Source organism: Lissotriton helveticus, chromosome 7, assembly GCF_964261635.1.
Source record: "Lissotriton helveticus chromosome 7, aLisHel1.1, whole genome shotgun sequence".
In the NCBI taxonomy this organism is placed as follows: domain Eukaryota; kingdom Metazoa; phylum Chordata; class Amphibia; order Caudata; family Salamandridae; genus Lissotriton; species Lissotriton helveticus.
Window position 1 is genome coordinate 1,568,452,530 of NC_136068.1, and position 18,002 is coordinate 1,568,470,531.

The 18,002-nt window shown below is 48.3% G+C and overlaps 1 long non-coding RNA gene and 3 other non-coding genes across 8 annotated transcripts in view; all 4 read left to right on the plus strand.

Annotated features, from left to right (window-relative positions):
• The first annotated feature begins 11,455 nt into the window (after positions 1 to 11,455).
• Positions 11,456 to 18,002, plus strand: part of LOC144770508 (uncharacterized) — a 65,177-nt gene continuing 58,630 nt past the window's right edge. For 3 of the 5 annotated variants that reach the window (XR_013598911.1, XR_013598914.1, XR_013598912.1), the window contains exons 1-3: positions 11,456 to 11,615; positions 16,775 to 16,853; positions 17,606 to 17,663. This is a non-coding gene — a long non-coding RNA (uncharacterized LOC144770508). Of the gene's footprint in view, positions 12,301 to 12,800; positions 16,854 to 17,605; positions 17,664 to 18,002 lie in introns of all 5 variants that reach the window. The other 2 variants (XR_013598913.1, XR_013598915.1) reach the window with 2 other exon arrangements.
• LOC144771223 (small nucleolar RNA SNORA73 family) lies at positions 13,687 to 13,904 on the plus strand. The gene has a single exon (XR_013599177.1). It is a non-coding gene; the product is annotated as a small nucleolar RNA SNORA73 family (small nucleolar RNA).
• Positions 16,882 to 16,970, plus strand: LOC144771279 (small nucleolar RNA SNORD88). Its single transcript, XR_013599227.1, has one exon. It is a non-coding gene; the product is annotated as a small nucleolar RNA SNORD88 (small nucleolar RNA).
• LOC144771280 (small nucleolar RNA SNORD88) lies at positions 17,915 to 18,002 on the plus strand. Its single transcript, XR_013599228.1, has one exon. It is a non-coding gene; the product is annotated as a small nucleolar RNA SNORD88 (small nucleolar RNA).

Genomic DNA, 18,002 nt, shown 5'->3' on the forward strand with positions numbered 1-18,002 from the left:
TTGGTGGAGCTGTATGGTGGGTGCCTCGGTGGAGCTGTGTGGTGGGTGCATCGGTGGAGCTGTGTGGTGGGTGCATCGGTGGAGCTGTGTCGGTGGAGCTGTGTGGTGGTGCATCGGTGGAGCTGGGTGGTGGGTGCATCGGTGGAGCTGTGTCGGTGGAGCTGTGTGGTGGCTGCATCGGTGGAGCTGTGTGGTGGCTGCATCGGTGGAGCTGTGTGGTGGGTGCATCGGTGGAGCTGTGTGGTGGGTGCCTCGGTGGAGCTGTGTGGTGGGTGCCTCAGTGGAGCTGTGTGGTGGGTGCATCGGTGGAGCTGTGTAGGTGGAGCTGTGTGGTGGGTGCCTCGGTGGAGCTGTGTGGTGGGTGCATCAGTGGAGCTGTGTAGGTGGAGCTGTGTGGTGGGTGCATCGGTGGAGCTGTGTGGTGGGTGCATTGGTGGAGCTGTGTGGTGGGTGCATTGACCTCTCTCTACCATAGCCTGCATTTTAAAAGAACACATATACACATAGGTGTACAATGGTTATCAGGACTAGGGAACCCCAGTTAAATGCTATTGGGCATGTGTCAGGTGTACCTAGGGGAACAGGGGCACTTAAGATCAAAGAGCATGCCATTTTCACCCTCACTCCTGCCCAAACACAAGTCAGAGGAAGGTAAAAAAAACTAGTCTGTCTGCACTTAGTAATTATAGTTGGGTTTTGACTGGAGAAGTAATTTTTACAGTTGACCTCATGGTAAGATAACACAAGCAGATACATTTAAGCTGGCAAGCACTGCACTTCAAACCACTAGCCCCAGCATCCAAAGTTAACAAGTAAGGAAAATGTAAGACGAGCTGGGAAGAGATAAGGTCGGCCACTAAGGAGGGGGCGGGAGGGACAAATGGAAAGAGAGGGAGAGAGGAAGTGTTGCGATCTGGGCTGAACACAAACAAATAAAGCAGGGCCATAAAAGCAGCAGGGCCCCGCAGCCCGAGCCCCGGCGAGGAGAGGGAAGGAATGCCCGAGGCAGTAGTGAGAACACGCTTCTGTATGCATTTAAGATATCCAGTTTCTGTATCCATTCAACAAATTCAAAACAGATCGTCTCTATGCGCTTTGAAGAATATAGAACGTGAATTCAGTTCTTGTAAAACTTGTTTAACCAAAGGCATCCACTGTATTAGGAGCTGCACGCACAAACCTTCCGGGCTGGGAGCAGCCTGTTAATATCAATGATAGCTGACAGGGTAAGTCTCGCACACGTGATTGGTTACGGGCAGGGGCTACGGATATATCACATCACCATTGAAAACTGGTCAGTAATGCATTAAGCACCTGGGAAGCATTTTGCCAAAAGTATGCTGCATTAGATTAAGTAGTGAAAAACACATTTTGCATGAGGTACAATTTGTATTAAGGGAGAGCTGCATGTGGATGGGAGGTCCACTGTCAGGTGTGCAGCTCTTGAACAAGTCAGCTCATGATCCACAGAGACACAGACACGAACAGCCCGAAGTGAGGGAAAGGTGGAGCGTGTGTTTTCCAGCATGGTTCGCATGGGGGTGAGGCATTTGGCAAAACCCTAAAAACTGTGATAACACTGCAAATTCGACCCAGCTCAATACATTTGGGGGAAATGAGTAATGTAACTTCGGAATAAAGTTTCCCACATGGACAGATTTCTCACATTCCTCGAGAAGTAAATTAACTTTTGAATAAAGTTTCCCACATGGACAGATTACTCACGTTCCTCGAGAATGTTTTTCCCCTCACTGTTTCTATAGGTAAAGGTGGCTGTCCGCAGTAAGATATTGCTTCAATATGATGTCATCTGTAATTAAACTGTTGTCACTGTGCATGACTATTCCTTGAAGTGTGTGCCATGAAGGTAGGTGGAGCGCACAGGATCCCTCCCCCACTGGCACTCACACAGTGAGAGAAATGAAACAAAAGCAAAATGTAGCAAAGGGGGTGCACTTCGAATGCACCAAGGCACGTATTAGAGCTCAGGTGTGAAGAGTTTTAGGAAGCCTATGAGGATATGCCTACGAATGAGATAACCCTTTAAAGTTAACATGAGCAGCACCGTCATCAGAGAGCATAAAAGGAGACACGGCCTGGCGGCCGTGAAACTGAAAGTACGGCCGGCCGGCCGTGAATAATTAGGGGATGAGAAATGCGCTGGGAGGAGAAATGCAGAGCGTACGCTGAGAAGCTTGTGGGAGGGAGGCTGGGCTGCCTTTGATGTGGTAATGCGAGGCAGGCAGGCAGGCGGCTGGTGGCATTGTGCACGCGCTTTTTAGGGCTTGCGCTTGCGCAATGACCTAAAAAGCGCACATGCACTGCATGGAATCGCCAGTGGTTCAACTCTGGATAAGCCACTATAGAGCTTCGCCAGCTATGCGCAAGCGCATCAGCAGGCGAGCCCTAAAAAACACATAAGCATCACTATTACACATTAAAATATTGATACAACCCTAATAAAACATTTATATCATGGTGATACAGCTCAATAGTTAGTCACAATCACTCATAGCCTAGCTCTCCTAGTATAAAACACCCACGCATGGCTGTCTGTACAAAAAGAGGTTAACCAGGAGGAGTCCTAATTTCATAGCTCCTAGACACCCTACATGCAGACATGATTAGTTCTCAAGTGGGCCCGGAACTACCTCAGCCTCTACTCCATGAACTAATAAAGGTTATGAAGGCATATATATACACTCAAACCTACAATAATGATAATAATAAGAGGTGAATACATGTAGGTCACACCTCGACAGGAAATCTACAAAATAAATTGAGGAATCTCCCAGCTATATGGAGCAAAACATACCTCACTAAAAGTAGAAAGCTACTCGCCGAAAAAGCGCTTTGACGCCTCGTCAGGGTAGTAAGTGCTATATAAATGCAATTACAATTACAATGGTCATGAAAACCCCCTAAATAGGAGAACGTTACTGCAGATATTACTTTTAATCGTCCTCGAATCTGTAATTAGATTAAAGGTGCACCTAGGTAAATAGCCAATTACTGGTAGAAGCCCCAACACCTCCTCTCTTCCACAAATGTAGGAATGTATCTCTTTTTAAAGCCTCCTTACAAGGGATAACGATGAAAGATAGGTCTCGCATTTGCGAGAGTTTAAGCTATTAGTATTGTAAATGCCAATTATTTATATTTTAAAACCCAAAACATGAATAAAAGGCATTGTCATTTACAATGGCAATAGTTCAAACTCGCGGGAATCCGAGACCTATTGCATTGCAAATGCGTTATCGATTCCCAATGGGTCGCAAATTGCGACCTACTTTGGGAATATTACTGCAGTAGGTCTATTTACGACCAGTCCTGCCAAGTGTCACGCAACAGGTGTGACACTCACGCATTTCAGTGCGGTGATCCACATCACCGCACTGAAATGCATTGTCACGCATTTTTGCCACCAGTGTCAGTCGCGCTCCTGTGCCAGGGCTCTCTGCTGCTTGACTCGTGCTGCTTGCTGAGCCCCGGCCCGAGTTCCTAAATAGTTAATAACCATCTGCTCTCAGCCTCTGTGGAGTGGCTGAGAGCGCGGCTACAATGTATCTGAACTCTGCCCAGGGCTGCCTGCTGTGTTCGGCGCCGGCGGCTCGGGCTTATCACACACACAGTGACACTGCAGGGGGAGGGCGGGAGGGGCTGCCCTCTCAGCAGAGTATACTGCTGTCAATCACCGGCGTGGCACCATGGGGGCCGGGATAATAATCCGGATGTGCTGTCACGTCCGGACTCTGAGGAAGTAGGCAGAAAGCGGCGGGGGAATCGTAATGCAGGCTGGAGACTCGGACTCTCTCTTTACACTGCAATTTTGAAAATATCGCACATAGCAATTATCTAAAACCATGGCAGCTATGCCCTTAGCCAAGGCCAGAGAGAATTTCAAAAGGTATCCACCTCAGAAAGTCGTCTTGTTCCCACCCTTCTTAGAGGCAACCGGGAAAAGGCTGGATGAACGGCGGAAGCTTTTGAAATTTACCTCCAACTCTAGTCTACAGCAAGGATACCGACGTCTTAGTTTTTTTCACTACGCCAAGGTGCATTTTACACCTCCTCCCTTACCCTGGTTATCTCAGGGATGTTGCTGGGGTGAAACACTGACTGCCACAACACTCCCCAGAATCAATTCAAAATCCAGATAAGTTGTTTCAATAGTATGTTTGTTAGAGTGGTTTGCTCTCTAAGCTTTTCTAATATACAATTGTATATCCGTGTGCTCCTCTCTCCCCTACCCCCCCCTTCAGTACTCGCTAATATCAGCTGTATTTAATGTGTTGCCTATTCTGAGCGTCATTGTTACTAGGCGTAATGCAATGGTTTCTAATGAATAACTTCTGGCATCTGTAGCACTGCAGGCAGGACGCCTGACTGTATGCGCCATTCCTGCCAAATAAGGTTCTTGTTTTCAAATGAAGAGCCTCTGTTTTCATGACTTATGCGCTTAAAAGCACCTGCTGCAGAATTCCTTGTATATCCAGCAGGGTTCAGGCAACAATAGGAATGCTAGGATAACGCTGATGATAAATGTTCCTGCTGGAGAGATATGGGAGTTTTAAGTGGCAGTTTCTGTTCACAGGGGTAATATGCCTGCTACAAAGAATGTGTACCGTGCAGATCAAACAAGTGTATTTATGGGGATAGCTCAGTGAGTTACTGTTTTTATCACAGCGATCTTTTTACCTGCAGTTCTTGAGTTACAATCCTAATATGGTAACTATGAACTGTCATTAAAGCGCTGCATGCATACTGCATAGTATAGTTTAGAAAGTTATGTTTTTCATCAGTCTTTCATTATCCTAAGGTCTTGGGGGCAGTAGTGTGTTTAGAAGCAGAGCGCCTCGCACATTCACACATGTGGCAAGAGTCCAGGCCTGCCAAGTGTCACGCATCAGGCGTGACACTAGCGCATTTCAGTGTGGTAATCCGCATTACCGCACTGAAATGCATTGTCACGCATATCACTGGGTATCAGCTGTCACTAAAATCGCTGATAAAACGGAGTCTGTCGAAGCGCGCCGCCCGTGGCTTCCCCGTACTGCTGCAGCAGGCTTGGACTCGCAGCTGAGCTAAGTTTGCTGGCAGAGCTCACTCAACTGCTATACTGTATTTTGTGCTTCCAATCCGCGCGGTTCTCACTACTAGCATGACGTCCTGGGAGGAGACCTCATATCCTGCTGCCAGAGCGAGCGCGGGGAGTTTATTTCGTCAGCTAGAAGGCAGCTCGGCTGGCTAGTTTGCGGTGCATATAATAGTCATGGCCGGGGCGCTGCAAATATTCATGGTGCCGGTCGAGGCACTCACAGCCCTGTTTTCTGCACCTCGCACCACCGACCGGCTCAGGCCACCTCTTATCACTGTAGTTAATACAAGTTCTCTGGACCGCGATCGCAACCCCACAGACCGCGGCAGGCCACTGAGCCCAGAGCACACTACTCCAGCCGCTGCTGGGCCTGAGAGGCTGAATCGTGCCAGGTGGTCGGCAGTTCTAAAGTAAGTGAAAGTCTGGATAGTGAGGTATCTCTCACTATGCTGCTGCTTCTTCTAATAACACTTTGTTGTTTTATATTGATAGCGCTTCAGCGCATGATCACTTTCAACTTCCTCTGTCATCTTCCCTGCCATCGGCCCCGCGGGATCTCCGGTGAGTGCGCACCCCTGCTGACTCTCCTCTTGCTTATACCGCACTGTACTCTGCCCCAGGGCCGGACAGGCAGGCGGCTCTGCTATCTGGTTACAGGCACTTCAGGATATACCTCCCTCCGTGCACTGAGCCTGCTACGATCGGCCAGCTGTTGTGGCTTGATGTGGCCTGCTTTCTCCCGGCGTTCTGGTTGCCTAGCAGGGGGAGCGGGGGTGGCTGGTCTGACACTTGCTCTGAGGCCCCTCATTAATGCCCCTGCTGTTACCGACATGCTATTCTACAAACCGATGGGCCCCGAGACTCGGCCTTCCTTTTTATGATACCTCCCGACAGCTCCCATCTAAGAGAGGGGTGATGTCTTGCTGGCAGTGCCCTGACTGGTGCAACTATAGAGGACTAGCCTTGATAGGAGGCCGTTAAGCGATTTGGGTGGCCAGGGGTCATTACATATGAGCCCCTTCCTCGTGGCTTGTCTCATTCCAGGCGGATGCGATGCCTCGAGCTACCTTAAATCTGGGACTTAGTAAATTAGTCTTAAAATAAAGACAGTTTTGTTCATTCTTTGGACGACTTGTTATTGGAAATTATGTTGGAGCCTGAACATTTGAGCAGTGGAAATAATTATTACAGCAATAAACTACGAAAGGTTTGACTAAACCGTGAGCCTTAGGTGCGATTGCTCGGCAGGTACTCTGTTCCCATACTTGCATTTCCATTGCTCTTTTTAGGGCTCGCCTGCTGATGCGCTTCAGCGCATAGCTGGCGAAGCTCTATAGGGGCTTATCCAGTGTTTATCCACTGGCGATTCCACTGGCGATTCCTTCAAGTGCATGTGCTTTTTAGGTCATTGCGCTTGCGCAAGCCCTAAAAAGCGCGTGCACAATGCCACCAGCCGCCTGCCTGCCTGCCTCGCATTACCACATCAAAGGCAGCCCTCCGAGCGCATTTCTCACCCCCTAATTATTCACGGTCGGCCGGCAGGCACATCAAAGGCTGCTGCTGCCGTGACTCGCATTTCTCCTCCCTCCTCCCCTATCACTGCCCAGGCCGGCCGTACTTTCTCTTTACAAGGGCGCCCATTCCTGAATCACTTGAAATCTCTCCACATTATTTGCATTTTGTTAATTAAAAAAATTAACTTCAACACAGCGTTGCACATTTTTCTCGACTTCGGAAGGATGAGTCCCAATCTCATTTGTACAAAGTGTTGTAATGGGATTATTGGAGAGTTAGAGAAACGTGCTCACAAGTTACATTTTTATGCAAATCATCTGAGTAAATAAACAATAGCATGGTGCCGTTTGCGTCCTTGACTTGATCTGGTTTTTATTTTTATTTTGCTATTATTCTCACAAAGGCTAAGAAGGTCTGCCTACATTAGTATTAAGTGCTATACGTCGCATAAGCAACAGCTAACCATTCACTCACCCACGCAACGCCACTCACCCATGCAACGCCACTCACCCACGCAACGCCACTCACCCACGCAACGCCACTCACCCACGCAACGCCACTCACCCACGCAACACCACTCACACACGCAACGCCACTCACACACGCAACGCCACTCACACACGCAACGCCACTCACACACGCAACGCCACACACGCAACGCCACACACACACGCAACGCCACACACACATGCAACGCCACACACACATGCAACGCCACTCACACATGCAACGCCACTCACACATGCAACGCCACTCACACATGCAACGCCACTCAACCACGCAACGCCACTCACACACGCAACGCCACTCAACAACGCAACGCCACTCACCCACGCAACGCCACTCAGCCACGCAACGCCACTCAGCCACGCAACGCCACTCAGCCACGCAACGCCACTCACACACGCAACGCCACTCACACACGCAACGCCACTCACACACGCAACGCCACTCACACACGCAACGCCACACACACACGCAACGCCACACACACACGCAACGCCACACACACACGCAACGCCACACACACACGCAACGCCACTCACACATGCAACGCCACTCACACATGCAACGCCACTCACACATGCAACGCCACTCACACATGCAACGCCACTCACACATGCAACGCCACTCAACCACGCAACGCCACTCACCCACGCAACGCCACTCACCCACGCAACGCCACTCACCCACGCAACGCCACTCACCCACGCAACGCCACTCACCCACGCAACGCCACTCACCCACGCAACGCCACTCACCCACGCAACGCCACTCACCCACGCAACGCCACTCACCCACGCAACGCCACACACACACGCAACGCCACACACACACGCAACGCCACACACACACGCAACGCCACACACACACGCAACGCCACACACACACGCAACGCCACTCACACATGCAACGCCACTCACACATGCAACGCCACTCACACACGCAACGCCACTCACACACGCAATGCCACTCACCCACGCAACGCCACTCACACACGCAACGCCACTCACCCACGCAACGCCACTCACCCACGCAACGCCACTCACCCACGCAACGCCACTCACCCACGCAACGCCACTCACCCACGCAACGCCACACACACACGCAACGCCACACACACACGCAACGCCACACACACACGCAACGCCACACACACACGCAATGCCACACACACACGCAACGCCACACACACACGCAACGCCACACACACACGCAACGCCACTCACCCACGCAACGCCACTCACCCACGCAACGCCACTCACCCACGCAACGCCACTCACCCACGCAACGCCACTCAGCCACGCAACGCCACTCAGCCACGCAACGCCACTCAGCCACGCAACGCCACTCAGCCACGCAACGCCGCTCAGCCACGCAACGCCGCTCATCCACGCAACGCCGCTAACCCACGCAACGCCACTCACCCACGCAACGCCACTCACCCACGCAACGCCACTCACCCACGCAACGCCACTCACCCACGCAACGCCACTCACCCACGCAACGCCACACACACATGCAACGCCACACACACACGCAACGCCACACACACACGCAACGCCACACACACACGCAACGCCACACACACACGCAACGCCACACACACACGCAACGCCACTCACACATGCAACGCCACTCACACACGCAACGCCACTCACACACGCAACGCCACTCACCCACGCAACGCCACTCACACACGCAACGCCACTCACCCACGCAACGCCACTCACCCACGCAACGCCACTCACCCACGCAACGCCACTCACCCACGCAACGCCACACACACACGCAACGCCACACACACACGCAACGCCACACACACACGCAACGCCACACACACACGCAACGCCACACACACACGCAACGCCACACACACACGCAACGCCACTCACCCACGCAACGCCACTCACCCACGCAACGCCACTCACCCACGCAACGCCACTCACCCACGCAACGCCACTCACCCACGCAACGCCACTCAGCCACGCAACGCCACTCAGCCACGCAACGCCACTCAGCCACGCAACGCCACTCAGCCACGCAACGCCGCTCAGCCACGCAACGCCGCTCATCCACGCAACGCCGCTCACCCACGCAACGCCACTCACCCACGCAACGCCACTCACCCACGCAACGCCACTCACCCACGCAACGCCACTCATCCACGCAACGCCACTCATCCACGCAACGCCACTCATCTATATGCAAAACGAAAAATGTCAAACTCTTCTATTGCGAGACCTATTGCATTTTCAATGCTTGTTAGATTTGGTGTCCCGCCATATTTGCCCAGGTGGAGCCTCTGCTGGTGTAAACATTTGACCGATGGCCGGCCGTCAATTGGTAATGTACCCCGACTGCCAGCCCCATTTAGGTAAACGTACAAAACAAGAGTGGACTTGAGTGGATGAAGGCGCCAACCTCCACTAATTTTCGAGCTGAGATGTGCCCCCACCCCGCCCCCTTAAGCTGACCGTGGAGGAACAAAGCTATACATCCAACAATCCGAAATGGAAACAAGGTTGGTGCGAAGATGTATTTCTATAATTTAATTCTGTGTCCCACATGGAACACAACCACTTAATCAGCACGCGCACTTTGCAGAGCGTATTGTGGGTTTCACTGGCGCTTGAGCTGAAATTCAGGCCCATTCATATTTTAGATGTATGGGTGGTGGGAGAGGTGGGGGCAGAAGTTATGTGTTGGAGGTATACTTCTGTCTCTAATCCTTTATATTAACGCTAGTAGCGCGCGGGCAAGATGATCAGCTGCAGCTGCCTGCTGCCTTGTTTGAAGCAGGCACGCTTTCAGGGATGAGTGATAATAATGTTCCAAGCAGGTTTGAGCAAAGTTATAAAGGGTTTTTTCGGAGCCTTTGTGTCTCTTGAAAACCTTACATCTTCGCAAGAATTGCAAACATTTCCATATTGGTATTTCTGTTAGAAAGACTTTTCCCACAATTTATGTGCCACATTTTCATAACGTTAACACATCGATCTTTCTAAGATAAGCTTTACAGAATGGAGGGTGGGCCTGATGTTCTTACAATGTTTGTATGATGTGTGCGCAGTCACTTATTGTGGGATAAGTTGTGCTCCAAGCTTCGCCAACCCCACCTCAAAAACTTTATTGAGGAAGCAATAGATTTCACCTGCAATGCATTCCGGGTCTGAAGCCTGCGTGAGACAGCAGAGGTCCTGCCCAGCATTTGCTATTGTGGTTTCCCTCGGTTCGTGAAGGGGCTTCTCAGCACAATATGATCAGTTCATGCTGAGGTAGGCACATGGTTATGTTTAAGTCCGTCCATGAAAGATCAATCCTGTTTTTTTTTGGGGGGTGGGGGGGAGGCATTATGGTCTCCTGCGTCCTGTTTGGTATAGCTGGGTCCCAGTGCCTTTCTATTGCTGGTGCTTTGCAGTAGTTTTAAGATGATCTTAGAGTTTCTCGTTGCTTAAGCGGTAGTAATTTCTGACATTTATATGTTTCCCTCCCATTTTCATTGCTGGATTTTGCTTGCGAGAAAGTGTCACTCATAGTCGTTAAATGTCACTCATAATTACACTGAAATTATGAAAATGTCACACACAAGCAATCTGAAACCTTGGCAGCTATGCAAGACCCTACATTCGTTCTAAAGTGTGTCTGCAGCCTGGGTGTCCACCTGGTGCGTGAGAGAGTCACGATAGGGTGGAGGGAGTGACCCAGACACAGGGAGGGCTAGAGATTCTGGGGGGCACTGATGCAGGTGCTTAGAAGCCAAGCTCCTCATGCATTCATACTTAAGTGACCTTCAATTTTTGATGCTTTGCACCAGTTTCAAGATCTTCTTAGAGTTTCTCCTTGCTCAAATGGGTTTAATTTCGGATATTTATATATTTCCCTCGTCTTCATTGTTTGATTTTGATCGTGCGAAAGTGTCACTCATAGTCGTTGAAATGTCACTCAAAATTGCACTGAAATTATGAACATGTCACACATGGCAATTTGAAACCTTGGCAGCTATGCACGACCCATTGGCAATTGCAAATTAAACTCAAGAGTTTAATATTTTTTAAATTACCATTTCCGAATTGAGGTTCGCTTGGAATCGCAATTAGGAACTCGCAATTTCTAATGTACTTTCTTGTGACCCTAAGTGATATGCCCAGAATTACGTGATGTTGAAGTGTTTCGCCGAGATTCCACCAATGGGAAATGAGCAACAGGTAGTAACACAGCTGGCTACGTCGAAAGAGAAAAGTTCAGTAACCGTTACCGACGGTTGTGCTTCCACCATTCTGTCCCAAATAGGACACCGTTGTTTAGGGAAAGCTCCACATTTGCTTAATGCCACAAGGCGTCACGAGAGGGCGTGTTCAGGCCACGGGTTTCTTTATAAGGAACCGGCAAACGTTTCTCATTCTCTTTCCTGCTTGACATCGGAACAACATGATTCTACTGGTCACGGTGTGGTCCGACCTGTGTCCGTATAGGCGGCGGCGCCGCCGCGTCTGGCGAGGTGAGCTGAATGAGCGCCTGGTTAAGAGCATAATGCGCTTGCTGCTTTCTTCGGTTCCCTGCACGCCTTGAACGCGTGGAGCAGCAGGTTTTCCTCCTGGCTCCCCTCGATTTTTTTTGTAACACACTTCTCGTTGTTCGGCTGCTTGGCTAGCTTTCAGCAGTAGGTTAGTCCCTTCGAGTAGTGGTGCAGTCCCCCCTCTGACTTGAAATAAGTTCGACCCGCTAATCATCCATTGGTGAAAAGCTGGTTAGTAAGAGCGAAGCGCAACCTCCAGTGGCCATTTTGTATCACACTTTTTTGCAGATGTTGCACTAGCCACCGCGGAGACAGGCGCGGTGCAGACGTTAAGGGAGCTGCTTTAGTCCTTCGTCCATGTCGACCACTGCAAGGGAGCCTGTGTGGTGCTGTCGCTTAAGAGTCGTCTTTATTTTAATGCCGAGTGTTAAGTAGGGGCTTTTTGAGGGTCGTTTCAGTAACGATAGGATCTAAAGTTTTGTTGGGGCCGCAAAATTAGTCCTATAAAATAAAGGCAGCGCGTGGCCATAAGAGGGTGCCATCTTGGACATCTCTAAGCCGGGCTAAAAGGTAGATTCTATTCGTTACATGTCCCGTTAGAGCACCTAATCACTTTACTGCACGTAGGAGTCCAGACGTATTGTGAACGCATTTTAAGGGTTTCGGGGCAGATTTATGTTAACTGGCGCATCCCCGGGGATGCGCCAGTTAACATGCGCCACTGCTACGCCACCCATGGTGCGCCGCATTTATGATGCGGCGCACCATGGTGCAAGGAAGTGAGGATGCGTGACGTATCTCTCGACGTACGGGCGGCGCATTGTAGGAGTCATGTCGCAAGTGCGACATGACTCCTGCAATGCACAGGAGCCACCTATTCTATGCATTGTGCGTCACCCTTACACCTGCTTCAAGCAGGCGTAAGGAAGTGACGTAGAAAGTGACTGAGTGAAATCTCATAGATATCACTCAGCCACTTTTAGGAGGCGTTCCTGCACAGGAACGCCCCCCCCTGCGCAGGAACGCCTCCTCATGGCGCAGGGCTTTCCAACGTGACGCATCTCTTAGATGCGTCACGTTGTAAATAGGGCGCATTGTTTGCGCCGCCGTTGCGTCACATTTAGTGACGCAAAGGAGGCGCAAGGCCTTCATAAATCTGCCCCTTAGTGTGCACCACCCGCTCTCCGTAACTCTAAAAAAAAAGTAGTTCGTCTCGTGATTTCACTTATCTAACATGGTGAACACATGACCTGGGAACTCTGACATCTCGGCCATAGCGTTAGTTTACTTGGTTTGCAATCTGTTTGAACGCTTCCCACACATTTCCTGAAGGGTGGTTTTAGGAATCGCCGCCACTCCTAATTATGATAGTTGTAAATGTAAAATTAAGAGGCGCGGTCTTAAACATGGCTTAGTTGCCCACGTGCTTGGGGACTGAGTAGTGAGATCCAATGTAAAACCTAATCGCGCCTACTTAAATGTACTTGATACCTGCACGAGTTGGGTTTTACTGTATTCACTAAAATGCCATATGGTGGGTGGTAAATGTTCACCGTTCCTAGTGAAAAGTCGACTCCATGTAGTCTGTTACTGCTTAAGCTGTTCTTTCGAGAAAGGACTTTACATTAATTGTGTTTTATCGTGGACCAATTTTATTTGTAAAAGGGGTTATTAAAAAATGTTTTATTCTTCATTAATGTTGGTAGTTTGAGTTTCATTTCCATCAGGGTACCTTAATCGTCAGTTTGCCACGAACCTTTTCAATAAAGGGTCCTAATACTTGCACTGATCCAGATAAATGTGTTCACATTAAGATCAGGCACATAATGCAACACTACTCTAGCACAACTGCAGGACAATGGTGGTTTAGTAACTTTTTAAAAGATGTTCAACTATACAAAAACTTACCTGTCCTGGAGCAGAACTTCTAAAAGAATTACACATGCACTGAAATTGCGACAAGTTCAGGTTGGCGCTTGCTGTGGTTAGAAGTTAGTTACAAATGATTATAAGTTTGTTGATTTGGTTTGTAATTTATAATTTGAATGGTGGTCCAACAGGGATACCTGGGGAGGTTGCTCTCTCTCAGCTCTGTCCTAGTGGCGTATGGGAGCGTAGGCCATTGGCCCATGACGTACAATCCCGTTCCACGCTGTTGGAGAACAAGCTTGCTTGCAGTCTTCGGGTTGCTGAGCTTCATCCTGTATATTCCTACGACTTCTCAGAGTCCTTGGACCATGACTGAGGAGACAAACCATGCAGGGTACACAATTTACTGTGTAACTGATGTGTGCGAGGGTGGATGTGGTGTAATGTTGCCCTTTGTTGCTGGGGCGGGTCAAATACTTGATATCTTTTGGCTGTACTAATAGCGGTGTTCTTTAGCTTAACTATCTTTCACCTTTTTTAAGAATAAATATCAGGGCATGTACCAAGTCCTAGAAGCTTAATTATTTTACTACTATTCAACTTCCATCGTTATGTATTTTGGGCGTACAAGTATGCTAAGATGGTAGAGATGTGGTGTAGTGATTTGTAGATGTAAGCTGCTAAAAGCTTGTTGTGTGGTCTAAAGTGCTGCATGTGGCTTCTTGTTGTCAGAGGTTGTTTGGGCTAGGGCTTCCTATTGGACTTGGAGATTAGGGCTTTGGCTTAGATTTGCTGTTAAATTTAAGGCTGTGATTAATATTGTACACTGCAAACAATCTGAATTGAACCTCTACAAAACCTACACAATTCTAACTTGACTAAGCTCTGGCGCCTGCATTCTCTCACTAAACAGCTCGGTCCTATACCACTAACATATCCACAAGTCACATGCATAATTAATGCATTCAGACATGCACTCCGGAAACTTTACTGACAAGTGCGTGTCAGTACGGCTAAGAGAAGTCACGATATGCAGACCAATGCAGCAGCATGTCTGAATGAGGAACATAGGAAAGCGCCCAGTCCACCTTGGGGGTCCATCGCAGCCATCCACTCTTACTTTTATTTTTTATTTTATTTTTTTTTTTTTTTACAAATTACACCCAACCATACAATCCTTACACACCACCACACTAACTAATCCAGTAATCAAATAAAAACAGAGGACTAGTCCATCCCCTCTTACACATCACATACACTTGTCTAATACACCTCACCCCTGCACTATTCAAAATTCAAACGCCAGCAGTGCCTCATTTACAAATCTCACAGTAAACCACTACATCAATGCCTCCCTACTCCACAAACAAAACATCTCGCTGTGTTCCACAAATTTCTTTACTATGTAATCATGTATCCCTATATTTTTGTGCTTTTTAATGCAAAACACTTTAAAGCTGGACTGTCCTCCTACACCACAGGTTTCCAAACTTTTCATGTTGGTGACACGCTTTCTAGACATGCATAATTTCACGACACGGTAAAGCAGTGTAGCAAGCAAGCCCAATGCACCTAAGGGGGTTGGGGGTTCTCAAAGTACAGATGTTATGGGTAAGGTACAGTCTAGTAAGGACTAAATCTGGTTACCCTTTTGCAAATGCTTTTTTCAAAGCTAAAATTTCAGGTAAAAAGCACCAGCCTCCAAGATCAGCACAGCCTTCTAGCTGTGCCTCTTACTTATTTTTGTTTCCAAATGTTATCTGCATTTTATAAACTAGAACCAAAAGTTTAGTCCAGAACTGTTTAACAAGTACTGCAGAGGTGAATGGCCAGCAAAAATAGCAGGATGTAGAGCAAGCTCTAGGAATTGTCTCCTGCTCTTTAATGACACCTGTAGGTATTTAACATCCCCATTAGCATTTCTAAAGACAAAAAACATGCAGCATCAGCTGCACTGTAGAGGCTCCCATAAAGTATTTACTGAATGCAGTGGAATCCTTTGTAGTGTGCGCTGATTGTAGAGTAGAGGGAACCATGATGGCAATCTGAAGCCATGGCAGGTGACACTGTGTCCCGACACACCTATCAATGTATCCTCTATCTTTATTTCAAACCCTTTCTGCTACTGTGATCTCCAAAATAACCCTTCCTAACTCCTACACCTGGCCCACCCCAAACATCAGTTTACTATGATCTCTCAAAACCCTATTAAATTCTCCTTTGACTCATCCCAAACCTCATGTTTCTGCTGATGTCTTTCTCTAAACCCCCTGTATATGCTCTTCCTCCTCTATTACTCATCCCGGACCTTCGCTTACTACTGTATCGTAATTAACCCTTCTGGATTTCGACTACTGTCCCTCCGTTACTCTATGTAATCAAACTAACACTCCTGTGCACTGTGCTCCAAATTAACTTATACCTCTCCATACTAATACTAACCTTGTTTTTACTCCTCCTAATCCACCACAAATCTTTTTGGTTTCCAGAGTAGTGCTCTACTGACCCAAAGGCGCTTCAGTGCCTCAGGGGTAGGTAAGCCCTATCCTATATAAATAGTTAAAATCCTGGGCAAAAAATGCACTCCCTGCGCTTCTGTACTGATCTAACTTGGTAAGTCCTTTGAAACTGGCTTAATGGGGGATATGAATGCCATATGCATACTTTGTAACATGTTCCTGGCATGGTTTTCATTCACGAGTGTTCAGCAGCAGTTTGTATTTACATGGATAGTGCATCAGGAGTTGTTTGCATGACATGTGGAGGTGGGTGAGCTGCTGAAGGCTTGCGCCTGGCCCTGCCTAGTTCCTATTGGGACCTTCAATCTCGCTTCCATGTGGCTTCTGCCTCCCTTCACCCAGGCTGGTGCGGCCAGAGCTGTCAATAGGTTAGTCTTCATCAGCTTACATCATGTGTTTCTGTGCAAATCGCTTAATCCCCACCTATAAACATGACCTGATGCACTCCAATTATTTGAAGTCTAGTTTATACTATACAAGGAGTACAGAAAAGGCAGAGAAAAAGCCTTGCCATAAGGAACGACAAATGTGTACCGATTTAGGCACTAAGTCCTTTCACAGTGCATAAAGGACATATTGCAAGACCTTTCCTTTAAAGCTACAAAAACTACCAAAGACTTACTAGGGAAGTAACTAAATATCAAACCTAATGGATTTGTCTTCCAGCTAATTAGCCTGCTTTGCTGATTCGGCCTTTGAGATTAAAGTAGCACCCGCCCTTCTGTCGTCCTGACTTCTGTCTTTCTTTTGTAGATCTTGAATGCAGTGTTCTTCAGAAACCAGTTGCTTTCTCGATTCAGATGGAATTCGGCTTGGACCACCAAAAGCTCTGGTATGTTAGTTTTTATTGTTTACAGAACCAGTCCCCATGATGTTAGCACTGGGCTCTAAAAAATGCTGTTGATAAACGTGCCTCTCTGTCTTGACATGCAGAGATACTGAGGGACTGTGCTCATATTTGTATGTTTTTTTTGCACACGAGCTGTCAAATCTGAGCAGTGTACAGTGCCTTAGGGCACACCGGGTGTGTGCCCTTCATGCACTTGTGTTGCAGAAGGGACTGCAGATGCTTGTGATCCCTCCCTGTAAAATGCTAGTGCTGGCCCTACCTTGGCTGCATTCTTTGCATAGCTCCATGCAAACGAGCAAATCATGTTTCCTCCGCACTATTAATGACACATAGCCTAACCGGCTGAGAGGCACCGCAAAAAGGTGCTGCTATGTTAATGCGCTGTCGGGGACACCGGAGAAGTCAAAAGGAGCCCATGAACTGCCAGACCAACCTCACAAGCGGATGCACTCTTTGTGCAGAGGGTGATGTCGTCTGCAGTCAAATATAGTAGCTTGGAAGCTGATCTTTGACTGAATTAACTGCCCTAGGGTAGCTGGCAGTGTGGTAACATTCCTGATTGGGCGCTCTTTGTCTGCGCCCTATGGCAATTTAAATCTGGGCCCAGGATTACAAAATAGAAACCCTGATTTGTGATTACTCAATTTGTGCATTGTGTAGGCTCACGTTGTGGCTCTGCAGTGAGTCTGGCCAAATCTGGTTCCCAAGATCTTTCCTCTTATCTTGCGGTTTAGGAGCCATGCTGAAAAGTCCATGAAACTTCGTACGAGCAACGACGAAGGCATTTCTTTGGTATGCTACTTAATGATCCCTTGTGGTGACTGTTGTATACTAAACCTTAATTACTTTGTTTTAGTCTGCGGTGCAGTGTTTGCGTAGATCACCACAAGCTGCATCTTGTGATGTATGGGCAGTTTTCAATGCTTTCTAGCTGTAGTAATGTGGCGCCTATAGATTCAGGCTGTGAACTCGCGTGCTTCTGTGATGCAAGCCTTCTAATTCTATCTTCAGAGTAGAAGTCTGGTTCCAGACTCGGCAGTGATCTGTCCCGATGATGTCAGCACTGGGCTCTAAATTTTATGTTGATAAAAGTGCACCTCTGTGACTTGACACGCAGAGACTGAGGGACTC